This window comes from Protopterus annectens, chromosome 5.part0, assembly GCF_019279795.1.
Source record: "Protopterus annectens isolate FY-2018-M chromosome 5.part0, PAN1.0, whole genome shotgun sequence".
Lineage (NCBI taxonomy): Eukaryota > Metazoa > Chordata > Ceratodontiformes > Protopteridae > Protopterus > Protopterus annectens.
The window spans coordinates 1,009,436,649-1,009,456,950 of NC_056735.1; positions in this window are offsets into that span (position 1 = coordinate 1,009,436,649).

Below are 20,302 nucleotides of genomic sequence, written 5' to 3' on the forward strand. Positions count from 1 at the left end.
GATTTTGGAGTCCCTTTATCCTTTTGGTGAGGAACTTTTGGGGTCTCTCCAATTGCTGCAGATGTCGGGTGAGATACATCCCGAATGGGGCATTGTACTCGATCATTGGTCTGATAAGTGAAGAGTACAGGGGAACAATAACCTCACTAGATCTGGATGTGAATCCCTTCATGATCAGGTGGGCAATGTAGAAGGTCTTTCTAACCACTTTAGCAATGTGAGTGTCAAAAGAAAGGCCACTGTCAACCTGGGTCCCCAGGTCCCTGATAACCTCTTCTGTGCTTAGTGGATTGCCACCTATATGGTAGCTTGGGGTTACCTTGTTTTTCCCGAAGGGTATGACTATACATTTTTGGCGTTTAACTTCAGGCTATGGCTCTGGCACCAGCTATCTGTTTCCGTGAGTCCCTTCTGAAGGATATCCGTGTCTGATGCACTTTCCACTATGGCCCAGTTTGCAGTCGCCTGCAAACTTTGTCAGCCAAAGTCCTCCTATGTTGGCCTGTACTTCTGAGAAGTAGATGCCAAACAATAGGGGCCAAGGACCGAGCCCTGTGGGACACCACTTGTGACCGGCTTGGAGTCTGACACAGCGCCAGCAACTCTAACCCTGTGGGTTCTGTCCTTAAGCCAGTTTGCAACCCATCTTGTGACATATGGGTTTACATTTAAGCTGGTAAGTTTTTCTACAATACCTGAGTGGGGTATTGTGTCAAAAGCCTTTGCAAGGTCAAGGTAGGCTGTATGGACTGCCTTTCCTCATCAATGGCCTTGGTGACTGTTTCAAGAAGTCGACCAAGTTCAAAAGGCATGATCTTCCCTTGACAAAGCCAAACTGGGTCGGGTCCAATGTCTGCAAGTCCCCTATATCTTTGTTTATGAGCTCCATTATGATCCTCTCCATAGCTTTGCAGACTAGACTTGTTAAGCTTATGGGGCGGTAATTACCAGGGTCCGTGAGGCGCCGCCTTTGTGGAGTGGGACTACAGTTGCCGTCGCCACTCCTTGGGCACGTATCCTGTGGTAAGGCTGAGATTAAACAGCTGCCTTATGTGCGGGTTTAATTCCTCATTTAGCTCGTGTAGCACACAGCCGGGGACACCATCCGGTCCCATTGATGCTGTGTTTTTAGCTTTAGAGAGTGCAGCTTTCACCTGCGCATTTGAGATGTCCGGGAGGCTACACTCGGCTGGGATAGTTTTCTCTCCTTTAGGGGAGGGGGGTGAAGTTTGCACTGAACCTGTCTGCCAGTATGTTGGCAATGTCTGTGGGTTCAGTGATTTTTGTATCATTTTGGACTAATTCTGAGCATATCTGGGAGTTTCCACCCAGGTTCCTAACATAGCTGAAAAAGGCCTTATGATTGTCCTTTGAATCCATGGCAATTTTTCTCTCAAAATTGGCCTTAGTTGATTTTATGAGTGCTCGTATTTTTTACTAATAATGATCAGGGGTGACTTCCCTTTTATGGATTTTGTTCTATCATGTAATAGCTTTCTCCTCTTATTGTAAAGTTTGTTAATGGCTGGGGTCCACCAGACTGGACGTTTGCCCTTTGTGGAAAGAGTCTTGGTTTTATTTGGGATTGCCTGATCCATGCAGTCCTGGAGGTGTTCATAGAAGGCATTTGTAAGGGCTTCCGCAGCTTGGGTTGTGGTTTCCACTGGCTCAGGGGCCTTGAAGGATACCACACCAGTCTTGAGTAGTGTGAAGTTTGCTTTAGAGAAGTTCTTCACTATGGTCTTTTTGTTTGGGGTGGGGGCGGGATGTGGATTTCCAGTGAGATTAGTTTATGATCAGATCTCACCAATGAGGGATATACTTCTGGTGTGGAGCATTTTGTCCCCATGTTTGTGACAATGAGATCTAGTATATTTTCTCCTCTCGTGGGAACAGTGACTAGCTGTTCCATGGCATTTGAATTTATGAACTCCAGGAACCGTTGGGCTAGAAAGTTAGGGCTTGAGTAATGTTCCCAGTCTATATTCGGGTAGTTGAAGTCACCCAATATGATGGTGTTTGGAGATACATTTATACCCTCCAGTGTCTTCAGGAAGGCTGTGTGGGGTTCCTGAGTTTGAGAGGGTGGCCTGTAGCATGCTACAATTTGTAGAGCAGTTTTTCCTATGGTTAGTTGCACCTGGATGGTTTCCGAAGCTTCGTGTGTTGCCACCAACCTGGAGGTGTGGGTATCCTTTATGAATATGGATACACCCCCTCCTTTTGTGGTGTGGTCCGGGTTTTGGGGCCGGAACGCATGATATGAGGTAAAACTTAATAGTGCCGGGGTGCTCTCAGGAGCCTTGAACCAGGTTTCAGTTACAGCACAGACATTGATGTTCTCCATACTGAGAAGGGCCTCGAGTGCATGCATTTTGAGATTTAGACTTCTGGCATTGAGCAGCATTACCCTCAGTTTCTTCCCATTTTTGTTTTCTAGGGTGGTAGGTTTAGAATTTGAGCCTTGCCTAAAAAGGCACTATGGGGTGGCAAGAGCCTTAGCCAATATCCGGAATCCCAGGGGTGACAGGTGCAAGCCGTCCCTTGCGAAGCAGCGTGGCTTGTCAAGCATGTCATCCCAGGCAGACAGACACTGGATCCCCTTTGAATGACACCAGACATTAAGCCAATTGTTAAAGCTGATCATCTTGTCTCTATATTGTGGCATCATTCTTGGTGAAGGAAGGATACTGCTCAGGTTTAGGGTCATACCTGCCTGGGCTACATAATCAGAGAGCTCCTCTATGTCTCTTTTCATGTAGTCCAGGGAAGTACGTCTCAGGTCGTTCACACCAGCATGGACAATGACTGTGTCATATTTGTACTTGCCGTGGAGTGACCCGAGTGCTTGTGTTATGTGGCGGATTTTAGCGCCCGATAGGCAGCTTACTGTGACCCTCTCCTTGTTCAGCCTGGTGAGTGGGACATCAGTGTGTCTGACTATGGAGTCACCTATGACAAGTATGTTTGGTGTTGTATTTGGCCTTAAGGGCTGTGACTGCTTTGCACACTGCTTTTGTGGTTTATGTGTTGCTTGTTGGGTGTCTTGAGGTAGCAGTTGTTTGGGTGTCTGCTTTGGAGGCCTCTGCTGTTTAGGTAAATTTTTACTCAGAGCCTCCGAGTATGTCTTTGTGTGTTTATGTGTTTGATTCAGTGGAGTGGTAGCAATATGTGAGGCTGGTTTTGTGGTGTGTGTAGTTGGCTTCTCCTCCTGTCTGGTCTTGCCAGTCCTGAGTTGAGAGAGCTCAGCCTCCAGTTTGGCTAAATAGCTGCATCTCGCAAGTATTTGTGTTATGTGGGAGGAGGAGAGGGTTGTCTGTGTACATGAGGCAGTTATAACATTGCCTCAAGATTCCCAGATTCACCAGCTGGACCAGAGAGAAGATTGACAACTGACCTTTGGACATGCTAGAATAATATTGGGAATTCCTTAATTGAAAACAAGGGCCAGTGGGGAGTGAGGGTGTAGTGCTTTTAATTTTTAGTGCTGACTTATATAATTGCTTTAGTGAGCAAGTGCCAGGTAACTTGAGTGCAATGTGTTACAAGTAACTAAATGCAAAACGACAAACAGTAACTTTCTTTCAAGTGAAACAAGGAAATAAGTACAGTAAGCAATGCAGATATCACTAGTGATCCACAGAAGCGCTGAGAAGTTGCGTATTAGGTGGAATTAGCTTCCAGGAAATAACAAGCAAACAAACAACAAGCATATAAACAAAGCTAGATTCAGCAGGCCTGGATCTAGTCTATGCTAGAGCAAACAAGGTGAACCAATTTCAGTAAGATACAGTTCAAATATTCAGGCACTATAAACCTTTAACCAGAAATTCCCAGCTCAGAAGGGCAGAGTCCAGCCTCTTCTCCCACAAGAGTGCAGACCACGAACCTTCTTAATGTAAAATAACTGGCCTGAAGCCCAAGTGCCTAAACCAGAACTAATACACTTGGACACTGGGCTCTCAATCAGCAGTTCCCAACTTAGAAGGATGAAAGCTACCTGTCCTGCCACCACAGTGCTTGCCACAAACCTTCCTAATGTAAAACAACTGGTCTGAAGCCCAAGTGCTTAATCCAAAAGACTTGAATGATAGCTACACTTTAATCAAGTTCCAACCAAGCAGTAATAAATACCATTGAATACTTTAGAGAATGTCTGGATTAGTGCTCAAGTTACACAAACAAAGCCACAGCAAACAAGGCGCACCAACTCCAGTAAGAAACAGTTCAGATATGCATGCACTATAAGCCTTTAACCAGAAATTCCCAGCTCAGAAGGGCAGAGTCCAGCCTCTCCTCCCACAAGAGTGCAGACCACGAACCCTCTTAATGTAAAATAACTGGCTTGAAAGCCCAAGTGCTTAAACCAGAATTAATACACTTTTAGAATAACAGACACTGAGCCCTCAATCAGCAGTTCTCAACCTAGAAGGATGTAAGCTACCTGTTCTGCCACAACAGTGCAGACCACAAACCCTCTCAGTGCAAAACAACTAACTGGTCCGAAGCCCAAGTGTTTAAACCAAAAGGCTTAGAATGAGTTACACCAAGCAGTAATAAATACAACTGAGTATTTTAAGATGATGCAAAAGTAAAAAGAAGTAGGTAAAAACAGAAGTACAGTAAAAGCAGATGAAATTTTTTTTTTTTTTTTTTGAACAAGTGCTGAGATCAAAGAAACAGATTTGAGTGCTGAAACTAGAAAACTGGCTAGTTATAAGAAAAAAAAACAAGCTAGAAGGCTTCCCTCAAACACAGAAGGGCTTGGGGGCTCAGAAGCCTACAAATAGTCTGTACCATGCAGTTTTATATCTAGATTTGTGTTAATGCACATTCTAAACACATCAAAAATATTGTTTATTAGTGTTAGTTTAGTTAATTTTGTTGTACTATACTGTAAATTTAAACTTAAATAGTGCCATATCTTGTTATCTTTGTCAGTTACCAAAACATTTTTGATAAATCATTTTCATTCATTAGTATAATGGAGTATAACTGTTTCCAATTGGATGAGTATCTAGGATTTATCCAATTCATCACTATTTTAATTATAGATGCCTTTATATAAGTTTCAATCTCTGTAAATTTTAACCCCCCTTGTTCCCATTTTCTGATATGATGAGAATATGCCACTCTATTTATTTTGGGGTACCATAGGAATTTCATCAGAGTTAAAGTGATTTCTTTAAGGATTTTCTTTCCTGGTATTAATATAAGGGTTTGTGCTATATATGTATATATATAATATTTTAGGTAACAAAACCATTTTTATCAGTTGTAACCTATCATCAAATGTTATCAACAAATTATTCCATTTGCTTATTAATGTCTTGATTAAGTCTGTGGATTTAGCATAGTTAAGCTGTAAGGTTTCCTCTGTATTCTTACTTGGGACTATTCCTAAATAGTCTAAAGTTGAAACTTGGTAATATTTATAAACTATTTATGTCAATTATGGTCAATAGATTGAAAATACCCAAATCTAAAATAATAAATGAAGATCAAACTGGTTTCATACATAGCAGGCATACACAGGATAATATTAAAAGATTATTAACACTGATAGATTACCTCAATAGAGGAAACTATGAAGTATTGATAATAGGTCTAGATATTCAAAAGGCCTTTGACTCCTTAAATTGGAATTATGTATTTAAAGTCTTACTGTTATTTGATTTCCCCCCCGTTTTTATAACAATGATAAAGAAAATCAATGAAAATAATCTAGCATCTGTCAAATTAGGCCCCTTTACTTCAAAAGCAATCCAAATCACTAGAGGTACTAGACGAGGATGTCCCATGTCCCCTATCTTATTTTCTCTGGCCATAGAAATACTTGTCATTTTAATATGTAATAACCCAAAGATAAGAGGTATAAATATATATAACCAATATATTTCTAAAATAATGATGTTTGCTGATGATGTCTTACTTAACTTCCCCAACTCTAAGGAAGTGTTAGGTGAAAAAAATCTCAGGACTTTCCTTCAACAAATCTAAATCAAAATATTTATTATTAAATAAAAAAGAACATACAGGTTCCAGTTAATCATGTTACATGAAGGTGCTTTTGGAAGGAACAAATAAGAAATGATGCTGGCTATTCATTGCTTGATTGTATACAAGCAAAGAGGAAATGAAGGGATTGTATTGATTAGAAGAAACCATGCTAATAAAGGTTGATAAGGACACACAGCACAGTTTGTATTTAAATTAATATTTACAGAGTGAGGCATGCACATTATACTAATGTTTGTACTAGAGGAAAGCAGAAAGGTATTGTCATGCTGACATACAACTCTTGTAGTCACAGTTTAACAAGGTTTAAAGTCTGAAGCTACATTATCTTCCAGGGGTATTGTTTTAAGATAAGACATTAGACAATTGCTTCCATGTAGAGAATGGTGTGCATTGTTTAAGAATATGACATTACATCTAAGACATTTCAACACCTCCCACCTCGAATGATATCAGTTCACTTAAGACTCGTACATCACCTGTGTGTCTCAAAGCATTTCAGTAAAAAAATTCATACCTGACAACCATATAAAGCTTTGCTCTGTATAAAAATGAAACAAGACCACAGCCATGTGATGCAGAACAGGATGTGAATGCATAGATTAATTTAGCTCTGAGTACATGATATTTGAGAAAAGACCATAAAGTGGGGTAACCACCAAGTCCCTCTTTCTGTAGGACAGTCCCTATTTGAGCTTATGTGTCCTGGAAAAAAAACCCATGAGAAATAGCAACTGTCCTGAGTTTTTATGCCATCAAATATTTACTATACGTCTTATGTGCATAAAACAATTATTTTGCATCCCTTTTCTTCTTTTGGCTTTTCCTGGTTAGGTGTTGCCACAGCGGATCACCTATCTGCTCATGACTGGCAGTGGAGTTTTTAGGTGTCGAGTTGCCAGCCCAGCTCGCAAGAAGGCACACATATACCTAGGGCCAATTTAGAGTGTCCAATCTAGCTCCATCATATCTTTGGGAGGAAACTGCAGCACCCAGAGGAAACCCACATGACCACAGGAAGGACATGCAGACACTACACAGAAGGCATCCCAGCCGAGGATCAAACTGGAGAACCTCTTGCTGTGAGGTGGCAACACTAGCCACTGCATGACCGCAACTGCCCTGATTATTTTGCATCCAAAATACTTTAATATTTTATGAAACGGTAGAATCAATTCAATTTCCACAAGAGTGAGCTGTTATTGTGACAAAAAAGTGAGGACAAGTCCATCACGCTGGTCATTGTTATGATTTTTCTTATAAAATCTCTTATTTCCATAAAAAAGTCCCACTTTCACATTTGAAATGCCATACATTGTCTTGACTGTTTCGGACAACAGTATGTGTATGCTATGCCATAAATGGATAAAATGGGTCCCTCAGCTTATCTGTCCACTCCTGTAATGTATAATATTTGGAAAGAAAATATAGGGGTTTTGAGATGAGTGAAATAAAACTCCAACTTATACAGTTATTTCAAATACAGTTAATTGATAAAGTTTATGTCAGAAGATACATAAATGAAATTAAGTGAAAATGTTTCTGTAAGAAATCAAAGAAACTGTAAACTGGGGTAAATGTTAAGCTTCATCATTAAACTGAAGTCCAGAACCAATAAAAAAGTGACATTTTTTATGCAGCTACAGTTTTGACTTTTGACTCTTCATACTGTGTAGCTAAACCCTTCTGCAAAGACTTAATTGATGAAAATGACAATGCATAAAGTACATTCTTCAGGCTGTAAACTGAATCCAATATTTTGTAGGACATGGAAAACCAATTCATCCTTGGCAGTGCAAGTGCACTGCTTGAAGCTTCTATCATACTGCAGACCACAAGAGTTTGCCGGTGTATAGAAGCAGATATTGTTTTATGATGGAGTCATGTATGTCTGTTGATAAGAGTTAGCCTGCTTAACAATGTCAAAAATTACTTACATGTAGTATGAAATCAAAATGTGAACAAGTACAGAAATGGGCATAATTCAAAGGCAGACATCAACTACACAGTGGTGGAAAACCATTTTAAAGACAAAATGCCAGATAACAGCACAATTATGGAAGAAGTGAAAGTTCAACCTTTCAGAAGCAGTGTATTTTCCAAAGAAAGTGTGGATTAGACATTCTTTATTTATCACTTTAGCTTTGTCTTCCATGGGGCAGCCACAGTGGTGAGTGGTTAGCATTGCAGCCTCACAGCAAGAGGTTCTCCGGTTCAATTCTTGGCTGGGGTGCATTCTGTGTGGAGTCTGCATGTCCACCCTGTGGTCATGTGGGTTTCCTCAGGTGCTCCAATTTCCTCCCAAAGACATGATGTAGGTGGACTGGATACTCTAAATTGGCCCTAAGTGTGTGTGTGTGTGTGTGTGTGTGTGTGTGTGTGTGTGTGTGTGTGTGTGTGTGTGTGTGTGTGTGTGTGTGCGCACGTGTGTGTGTGTCTTCCGTGGGAGTGTGGGCACCGGGCTTGCAACTCAACACCATAAAACTTCACTGACAATCATGAGTGGACAGATGATCCACTGTGGTGACCCCTAACCGGGAAAAAGCCTGAAGAAGAAGCTTTGTCTTCCACCAATTTTGCTGTCTTTCTCTGCTTTTCCCACTCACTGTTTTCTTTCTGCAGCTAAACTATGCATGCCACTTAATGCAGAGGATGAGGGTTATGGACCAATACTGAACAGCTTCCTGCACTCATCGATTTGATTCCCTCAGGATCTGTTTGTGTACTGTGTGGTTCTGAGCAAGTCAGTTGACAAGGCAGTGTTTCCAGGCCTGCAATGAAAATGTGCCTCTTAAGATTTTATATAAATAAATAAATAAATACATAAATTCATAAATAAATAAATAAAATAAATACATACATAAATAAAGAGTCATGAGCGATCTTGCTGGAATGGAGGCTATTGTTCTGCATTTGTATTATCATCCCTTTCTTTCAATGTAGCAAACAATTTATGGAGTGAGAAAAATATTCCTCATGCTGCATAGGACATGTTGGAGGGGTAAATATGTGTCTCGAAGATTACCCCTTCTCTGGATGGGCTTCACAGACATGTAAAGCAGAGTTCTTCACTAACCAAATTCAAGCATAACTTGGACCATTGGTTAAGGAATTGGAAATGTACCTTTCATCTGGTACCTGTGTATCAAGTAGACAGAGGCAGCATGTAAATACTTGATCACCTATGCACAGGCCTACATATACCTCTTAAAATAACACTAAGGCAACACAATTTGTCAAACACATAGGGAATGCATGGCTAGGCTTAAAAAGGCCCCTGTATTCTATAGCCTAGCAATCTTCTATGAGCCTATATGCTTGCACTTCTTATTTTTGACATCTCGATGCTTATATTTAAGCAAAGTCAGAAATTCTAGCATTTTAATTTCTCCAAGTCTTTTCGGTTCCTAATACAATGATGGGAATGGACACCATTCCTAAGTCAGGGTATAATTACAATTCATGAAACTGATATTGTTTCAGTCTTTGATGTTGGGGCTCTTCACAACAGTCACAAAGTGCTCAAAACTGACTCCTTTTGCAATTCATATGAGCTACAGGTATTGGTACCATATCTAAGTAAGACTGTAAATTATTTTTTATTAGACCCATTGCTCTTGCCACTAGTGGAATTGCCTGGTTATCTTTCTTCCAAATTGCACTCATTTCTGCCTGCAAATTGTGATATTTTATGACTTTGTTTGTCTCTCTCTGTATGTTTGACACTGTAATCAGTAGTATGCTGATGTCCAGAAACACTTAGATACCTGCAAAATATCCCAAACAATATCCAAGCACAGGATGAAAAGTTACACAAACAAACCATTCACTAAGAAATGGCAAAAAAGGACTCAGACAAGCTAGAGTCCTCACTGTGTAATACCTTAAACCTGCTGTAGTGGCAGCCCACTGAATATATGCAAATAACTCCTTAGGAATATATTAGTGTTTTACCTACAAGGCTTCTGAATGCCCATCACTTTTTACTTTTTAATTCTTTTTGAGTATAGACAGGCCAGTAAAGCTAAACTCTGCTAATTGTAGATATTCCATGTTTTGGACTTTTTTGTGACCTTAGTAGTGCAGCATAAGTGGATTATTTGCCTATACTTTAGAAATACAGGGCTTAAAACCCAGTATGACTCCCATAAGCATTAAGATGCCTGCAAAATAATCCAAACAACATCCATGTAAAGGGTAAAAATATATATGTATATTTTTCTGTATCTATGTCTATATCTATATGTATCTATACAGATATTGATCTTTAGGCAGACAGACTTGGAAAATAAAGCAGTTAGAACTCATTGAGACAATAAATGGAAAAAAATGGGGTAATATCATGTTGCTAGACTTGCTCTAGGGAAACAGGCCATCGCTTTGTATACAAAGGCAGAAGAATGCATCATGGGCAGGGGAAATCTCTATTTTATGTTATTTGGGTATGTGTCTCACAGGGCGGTAACCAAGTACCCATTAGTTAGACATCAGAGTCTGTAATGTATTATGACATTCTCAAATTACTAAGGACAGGGAGAGCTAGCTAGATCAAAACTGTAGAGTGCTGCAGGCTGATAGTGTTATAGCAAGGATAATCTTAAGGAGCTTTTAGCCAAAAAAAAGTGCAAGGCACTGAGTAGGGTGAAAGACGTTATTCGCTAAGATAAAAATGAATGTTAGTGAATGTCATATGGAGCTAAGTTAGAAATCTTATTTATTCAAAACTTAGTAATGTTTGAATAATTCATTCTTAACGAGTAAAGAATGTCGCCCCCATTAACATGTAAATAAAGTGGTTGCATAGAACTCAGTCATGGGGGTGGTGCATTTTAGAAGAGGATGGTTAAGGACATCAGGAGTGGGCAGAACTATGATGTTACTGTTTAAATCATTCTTTAGACCCTTTTTGCTGATTTTCTGATGTTTGAAATTTTTTTTTCAGTGTCTGCTATTTTTCTGCAGTTTTAAACATTCTCTAGTGTTTCTTGCTGAAACTAGGGTAGCTAGTAGCTGTAACATAGTCCAGATACATGCTTGCTGCTTCTGGAACTGTTTGTAGTGGTTTGTTTGTTCTGAGCACATTTTCCAGGCCATCCTGGACTGGAAATGACCTATCTGCACTTTTGTGAGAGGATTGTGCTGATTGGGACCTGTCTGGTAAAGGGAAGCTGGTATAGGACTTGGAATAAGCATACTCACTGGTCCTTTTGAATCCTTTACATTTTTTTCAAGATTTTAGCTTCTGGCATTTAGGCCCTGCATTTATGGTTGCACATTATGCAGCACTGTGCACTACCATGCAATCGTGTGCCAAAGCTGGATAGTTAAATTCAACAAATTTTCCCTAAAACCCAGGCAGAAATATCCATCTACTGAGCTACTCTGGGATCATTTCTGAAAAGCCACCCCCAAGTGACAGAAGTCTTCAACCTAGCATTATCAACAGGTGGACTGTCCTTGTTTCTCCTGCCATCCTTGTTGACTTGGGTCTATTGAGTCAGTGTAGCAATTGCCTCATGTACACAGACAACCCTCTACTAATAACACACTCTAGTACAGAGTGCAAGAGAGATATTTACACCAAGAAACTAGAATCCATACTCTCTCTCTTACTCAAAACAGTAACACAGAGAAGGTTTTTGACTCACTACCACTACATGTGCTCAAAGTATCACTTCTCATACACATACCACTACTCATACACATAGTAGGCATCAAACACTTAAATCCACATACACAATGATTCTCTTGCAAAACTTATTGAAACACCAGAGACCTCCAAAACACAAGACTGTTACAGCTAACCCAGTCTTCACAGCACTGATGACACATAGCAACACCAAGTGTCTCACCCACCAAGCCAGTAAGGCATAACACTCCAAAACAAATTTACTTGTCATTGGAGACTCAATAGTGAGACACACGGGTGCCCCACTCACCAGGGTGGACAAGGTGAAAATCACAATCAGCTGCCTGAACACGGCCATCATTCATCATTTCACACATGCACTCAGGTCTCTCAGCAACAAGTACTGTTATGACTCTGTCATAGATCATGTTGGTGTGAATGACCTGAGATGTACCTCACTGGACAAAATGAAGAGACACTTGGTTGAGCTCTCTGAGTATGTGTCAAGGCAGGTATATCTTTAGCCTTAAGCAGCATACTGCCCTCACCTAGAATAATGCCACAGTATAAACACAAATTATTGATTTCAATAATTGGCTCAGTTTTTGGTGTCATTCAAAGAGGATCCAGTTCCTGTCAGCTTGGAAAGCCATGGTCGACAAACCTCGCTGCTTTTTCACAGATGGTTTTCACCTGGCACCTCTAGGCTTTCAGATGCTGGCAAATGCTCTTGACACCTCCATAATGCCTTTTTAGGCAAGGTCTTGAAAACAACATTACCATTGAGAAATTAACCAATCAGAACAAAATAAGGGTCATGCTGCTTAATGCTAGGTGCTTAAATCAAAACTGGCACTGCCTAAAACAACTTCTATCACTAGAAGATGTAGATGTCTGTGCAGTCACAGAAACTTGGTTCAAGGCCTCAGAGAGTACCCTGGCCTTGCAAGGCTACAATGCCTTCCACACCTTTAGACTGCAAGATGAATGTGTGAGAACTAAAGGAGGCGGTGATTCAATCTATATTACAGATAAGTTCACCTCCCATCTAGTTAGACTGGACTACTCCATGGAGTTACTCTAGGTCCAGGTTATGGCGGATAAGACCCCCATTTGAATCATAGCCAGTTATAGATTTCCCTCCATGGGTCAAGAAGCTTACTTGACCAAACTGGAGACAATCCAAATTTTATGAACACACTGGTTATGGGGGATTTTCAATTATCAAATCATCAACTGACAAACCTACGCTAGCCATAACTCGCTAGCACAAAAGTCCCTTGACTTTGTTAATTCAAATGCCCTTGACAAGGGGAACAAACATTCTGTATCTGGTCCACACCAACATGTCAAACAGAAGCACTGCTGCAACTGTCAGACTCTTGTTCGTTAAAACTGACTACAAATCAGTCACCTTTGAGCTGACACTAACACCAGAACTCACAAAGGATGAAATCAGACTAAAAGAACTTCACAAAGGCAAACTATACCCTCCTAGGTGAAGGTATAAATGCATTCCAAGCCCCATCCCAAGCTGGAAGTGGTAACTATGCCAAAGCTTACACTAAAGCCCTATGCAACCACTTGCATAAGTGTATAAACTCAGCCATACCAGAAAGGATTAAGCCAGAGCACCAAATAAAAACAAGCTGCCATGGTGGACATCCAGCATCAACAAATTTTACAATAAACACAAAAGGTTGCTGTCCAAGGAAACAAAAACAAGGCCTCAACAATGGAAAACCTCCATCCTCAGCCTCAACAGGCAAATAAGACAACTTGTCAAATCCTCCAAGGTCTCCTTTGAGAGAAACTTAGCAAGTACAGCCAAGGATAACCATAAGGCCTTTTACAGCTATGTTCATAACCTAAAGGGTAGGATCCAAGCATATGCGGAACTAGTAGCCAACAGTATCACACACACTGTCCCCACAGAGATAGCAAACCTGTTAGCGGATAGGTTTGGAGAACATTTCACTCCCTTCTCCCCTCTTAACTTACAACAAATCTTCCTGCAAACACACCCACCCCCTACATATCTGAAGAGCAGGTCCTCAAAGCCTTGTCCAAGGCAAAAAACACAGCCTCTATTGGACCAGATGACATCAGAGGCTGTCTTCTAAAAAGGCTAAAACATGAAATAACATCATCACTAAGTACCATTTTCAATCACAGCCTAACCACAGGCTTTTTTTCTACAGAATGGAGAACAGCAACACTTATTCCCCTCCACAAATGTGGCCTAGCAACAGACCTGGAGAATTACAGATCCATAAGCCTGACCAGCCCCATCTGTAAGGCTATGAAATGTATCATTATGGACCTCATAATTAAAGACATAGGCGACCTGCAAACTCTGGATCCTACCCAATTCGGCTTCATGAAGGGTAGATCCTTCCTGTTAAATCTGGTGGATTTCTTTGAAAATGTGAATAAGGCCATTTCATGAGGGCAAATCTTTGCACACAGCAGACCTCGACCTGGCAAAGTCTTTCAACACAATCCCATATTCAGACATTACAGATGAACTTATCAACCTGAAAGTAAACCCCTTTGTTCTAAAATGGGTTGCCAACTGGCTCACAGACGAGACGTACACTATCAAAGTGGATGACTCTGCATCAGCCAGCAAACCTATTACCAGTGGGGTGCCACAGGGGTCAGTGCTGGGCCCCCTATTGTTTGGTATATACTTCTCAGACATTCAGGCTAAAACTAAGGGGTTGTTGCTGATGAAGTTTGCAGATAACTGCAAACTGGATGCAATCATTGAGTCTACAAATTATGTCAGTATACTCCAGGAGGGTCTATCGCACACCAACAGCTGTTGTATTAGTATTGGTCTCAAAATTAATGCAAGGAAATGCATCATCATTACCTTCGGCTCAAATAATGTCTCCTCACACTATTAAATCAACAACAATACCCTAAGTACCCATGAAGTAGTAAGTGGGGTGGGATCACAAGTTGACTGTGACCTTAACTTCGACCACCATATGTCTACTGTGGTAATGAAAGCTTTCTATGTAGCACAGTTGATTAGTAAAGGAATCACCTTGAGAGCAAAAGAAGTTATAACCCCCTATAACCGGCACTTATCCTGCCCATAATTGAGTACATCACCCCATTTGGCATATACTGTATTAAGCACCTCCAGCAATTAGAGAGACCTCAGAGGTTTCTAACAAAGAAGATCAAGGGGCTCCCGCATGTGCCTTAAACAGACTGACTAAAGTCCCTGTCACTATACTCCATATCGTATAGACTTCTTAGGGGAGACTTATGCCTGGCCTACAGACCAATGGAAGGCCCAAATCTAATGAACTTACTGCATATCTATAAATCAAATGGGTCTAGGGCTACCCATTCCAGAGACTTAAATATGGCCTGCAACTTAAATAGGACATGCTGGATGGATAGATTTATCTCCCAATGACTGCCAAGCCTTTGGAACAGACTACTAATTCTTGGGAAACAGAGCATCTTTATGACACTGTTCAAGAGGAACCTGGGCGAGTGAATGGGGCACTGTAAATTCTTACCAGGGATAGAGCCCACAACCCTCCTGGACATGGGCAGTCAGCACTAAATGTAATCTTGGGTATTGACTAGCATTTCTATGGTATTACATTGGGAATGAAAGAACTAGGCTTAACTTGACCTCTGGGTCGATAGCCAAAAAATCTTCTATGGTCCTATGATTCTGTATTGAAGGAATCAGTAAAAACACTACAAAAGCATCTTAACTGGGAGCATATCTTGTGACTGAATGCAATTTCAGTGAATGCTAAAAGAATGAGTGATGTTCATGGAAATTACATTTGATGATAGTGGTGATTGGTTCTTTCTCCACTGTTGTGCAACTTCGTATATATATATATATATATATATATATATATATATATATATATATATATATATATATATATATATATGTCTGGGGGTGTGAACTGTCTTCCCCACAAAAAAATTCATCGAGTTGTCCATCAAAGGTGGTTTTGATGAACAGTTTTCATTTTTTTTCCTACTTGTCGAAATTACTGTCGATGAGTCAACATGAATTCTCTTAATTTTCATTTTAGTATCTGAAATATATTATTGTTCTTGGCTGCTTGGTCAGATACTAAGAGAAGAGAGACAGAGAGAGAAAAAGAACATAGAGAAAAAACTTTCTAATGCTCACTTCCATTTATGTCATCCATGAGACACAGCAATCTATGGTAAAGTCAGGCAAAGTATATAGGGTGGTGTTCACCTTAGTGACATGGTGCAGTACCTGGCCATAAGAAAAATGATGATAGTGAGGTAAAATAAAAGAGAAAGGCAGCAGTAAGAGATATGTGTTTGCAATAATGTACCTATCAATACGGACGGATAGCTGAATCACATTTTGAGCAAGCTGGAGAGCATAAATCTACATGTGAGTGCTATTAGGCAAACACTGTTGGTAATTTGAGTGAAAAATGGTACATTAACAAAGATAATAGTGGGGGGAGGGGTACAGAAAACTGAGATATTTGAATTTCTGGTTAGCATCCAAGCAGAAGAACTGAAATTGAATGGATAACAGATATAATGCTAAGGAAGCTAGAAGATTTAGAAAGTCAGGCCAGGTGTGAAATGTACATCTTTTAGGACTGAAGGAAGTCATATACAGAATAAATGCAGTGTGTTTTGTTGAGGACTGTGTTGTTGGTATGGTGCAGTTTGCAGAATTAATAGATTATCTTTACAGCCAAACTGCCAGATCATGTCAAGTAGGGAGAGTATTCAGAAGTGATGGAAGGACCAATTGCCTACTAATCGAATGACATATCTTTAAGATAAGAGACGAGTTAATCAAGCAGATAGCAGTTCAAACTGTTCTGTTCTTAGCAGGCCAGAAGGTGAGGGCAGTAGAAGATTTTCCTGCAATAATACATAAGCACAGTGTTTGGCTGTCACTGGTGATGGTAAAGTAGTAGTCAGCAGTAAAAGGATATACCCAGCCTAATTAAAAATTGTTGGAAAATATCTGTTTATCAGTCCACTTCTGATAAACATATGATTAGCAGGTGATTGGTCCTTAGCAGCACAGTGGTGCAGTGGTTAGCATTGTCACTTCACAACAACAGGTTCTCTGGTTCACTTTTTGGCTGGGGTGCATTCTGTGTGGAGTCTTGCATTTGTTTGGGTTTTCTCTGGGTGTTCTGGTTTCCTCCCACATTTCAAAGACATGTGTCTAGAGTGCTTCTCCATGGGCCTCTGCTGAAAATTGGCTCTGTCACAGTCAGACTTTCCTGGTAAACAAATATAAAATAAACTTCTTTAGATCAAATAGTAAGAATGTACAAGGTTGTTATAGCAGGAAAGGATCATTGGTGAAATAGGGATGAGAGAACAACATAAGAGACATCAGGTGCCCTTTGCAATTCCCTTAACTGGTGTCATTCCAATTCAGAGTTGAGGACATAAACAGATGTGTGTTCTTATGTAGGTATTACCTACGGTTACACATCTCAGTATCTCAGTTGCACTTAAAATCCTTATTGCATTCCATTTTTTCTAAAGGCATTCTTGCTTTAGTGATCTTCACTTTACACAATTCAAAGTGCGTCACTTATTCACAAAGATGATAGCAAAATAACAAAGTCCAAAGATGATGAAAGAAATTTCTTGCTGTCTGCTGTTATCATCACAAATTACAATGTCAAAGAGCTGATCAAAAAAAAGACCAACACAAATGTCAAAATGAGTAAAAGATAAGCCATTTTCACACAATCAAAGGAGGTGCTTTGTCCTGTCAAGTCTACAGTATCAAAGAATCTTTATGAATTATTATGGTCAAATACTTTTTTGATGTATTCTAAAAAAATATGTGTTATATGCCTCTCAGAAATTTACGACTGACATTCTGAAAAGACAGAATTTACCTGACATAATCCATTTGGCACGCTGCTTAAGTTGTTATTCTACTTATTGAGATGGTTTAATGATTTTGCATTGAACAACAATACAGGACTACATTTCTTCGTGCTATATTTTTGTGGATATCACCGAGAAGCACTGGAAAATTCTATAGTGTTTCATATCTGCGCTATTCCATTTTAATGGCTTATGTATGTAAGTGACTGAAATAAGGTAAAGGATAAAGAAATTTAGTAAAAAAAAGTGCTTATAAAATACTTTACTAACTAGTAAAGATAAACAAACATCAATGAGACATAAGGCCAGATTCATTAACTGCTACACTAAGTGCTGCTATCATGTTGGTGGCGCAATATGATAGCGAGCTATTTGGTATTTATTAAACTGCTCTACATTTAGTGTAGAGCCCCAAAGCAAATAGAAATGGCAGAATATGCTAATGAATTCATAAAGAGCCAAATTACTTAATAATTAACCAATCCAACATGACAGAGCTATTCCAAAAGCTACAAAGCAATCATGTACAGTCACTGCTCACTTTTGCCCTGAACTCCAAAACTCTTTAGCATGCAGGCGCGATTACACTTAGGAAAACACTGTTAGAGGTTGCTGCTGTTATCGTTATGCTGTATGTGCAGCAGGTGTTAAAGCAAGGTGCTGATGTGCCAGATCTTACAGAAGAAGAAGGAGGAGGAGGGTGTTTAGACCCCATTTGACTTATCATGGACTACATGACACAGAAACTGCAAAGCAATACAGGGTGGAAAGGGAAACACTAGAGGAACAATGCAACCTCTGCCACTCCCACCTCAGGCACCAGCGTAATCTTAGAGAACCCACGTTTCCCAGTGAAAACAAAGGAATGTATACTACTGGTGCTTCCCAAAGACCTACAGGGGATATAATTGTGGTCTCACAGGCATCAGTCTTTAGAATATTACATCAGAATTTAAATGCCATACAACATGTTTGGGAGCATAACTGTTTCCCATGTACCTCACAGGAGACAGCAAGAACTATGCACTAATTTTATGCAATATTACGCTTCTCTGAATTGTTGGAAGCCATAGATTCCACACACATAAAAATAGAAGCCCCATCCAGTGAACAGAGAAGGAGGTACATCAACAGAAAATGATACCACAATATAAACTGTCACATTGTCTGTAATGGCTGAGGGGTCATCTACAATATCTGTGAAGATAACCAAGGCAGTTGTCAGGACATAGACATATGGCACACTTGTGAGCCATATACAAGGTTTGATAGGGGTGACTTTCCATGTGGGCAACTGGGGGGGGGTGCAAGTTATGCACTGGAGTTCTGTCTCATAACACCCATAAGAACCCCACACAACCCCACTGACCAAAGAAACAATGAGACCCATGTCCAGACTAGGAATTGTTTATTTGGATTGCTCAAATCAAGTTTCTGGTGTATAGACACATCAGGAGGTACCTTGCAGTATGACCCAGCCACATCTGCCCAAATACTAACAGTTTGTACCATGCTACACAATACAGTTCTAAGGAAAAAGTGTCAACATGGATAGCAAGGGGCAGAACCAACATTTCAAGAACCATAGGCAGGGCCAGCAGCAGATAAAGATGAGGTGGCACAAGGAGAACCACTAGCTGAAGATGGTGCTGGCAGCTGGCAGGAGGAGGCATGAACAGTAGCTAAGAGGCCAAGGGCAGCACACACACACACACACACACACACACACACACACACACACACACACACACACACACACACACACACACACACACACACATACACGCACACACACACACTCATTATCTTGGTCAAAGTCTAAGATCCCATGCATGTACAAATATGAAAAATGTTGTCTGTCAAGTTATACAGCCTTTACTTAGACATGTAATGGCTGTGTTCTGATAGCACCAGACAAGAATAATCCAAAAGCACACGATTTGTACCTGCAGTAATGACAAGGTGAAGTGTTAAACCTATAAGGAAGAAAAAAAGTTGCATAAATGAGTACCCACATAAGGAAACATGTACATGCCCCAAAGCAGAGCATTTTTCTGAAGTGTACCATTATGTTAGTAATAGCTTACATTTGCAATATACAGCTATTTATTCTACCCAATACTGTGCATCAAGCATTTCAATTGACTACTGTCTATACACAATTGAACAGGTCAACTATGCAGTCATTTGCATAAATATATCAAGAAGCAAGACTGAAGTACCCACTTCTTTGACTACTTTGCTGAAATACAATGAGGTTCAACATGTCATTCATAAATGAGTAGAAACAAAAAATCAGATGTTTTTCTTGTGCAATATATATACTGATAAATGCAAGCTTGTGAGTAAGCAAGCAGTAGCTATCCACTGTGTACATCAGACATATACACAACCTTAATCTTACCACCTTAAGTCACAAAGACATGTGCAGAGGGCAGGGCACAAGCCTCATCATTTTCAAAGGGTGGTTTGGGTGGGGGATGCAGGAGGGCAGCACTGATACCAAGGAAGTGAGTGTGTGTGAGTAAGAAACACGTGTTTATTAAAGTATAGAGCTGTCAGGGCCTGTAACAAAAGATGTATAGCACTCAATGGTACTCTTTAGATAACCTGCATATGATGTGTGTGAGGTGTTAAAGGCAAGCTTTTTTCAATTTCTGTTTGTGTCTGCATGAACACAATCAAGCACTGTGCTAACACTATTTCCTGACATCTCAGACAAGTGTGAGCCATAAGTGGTAGAGTAGTCAG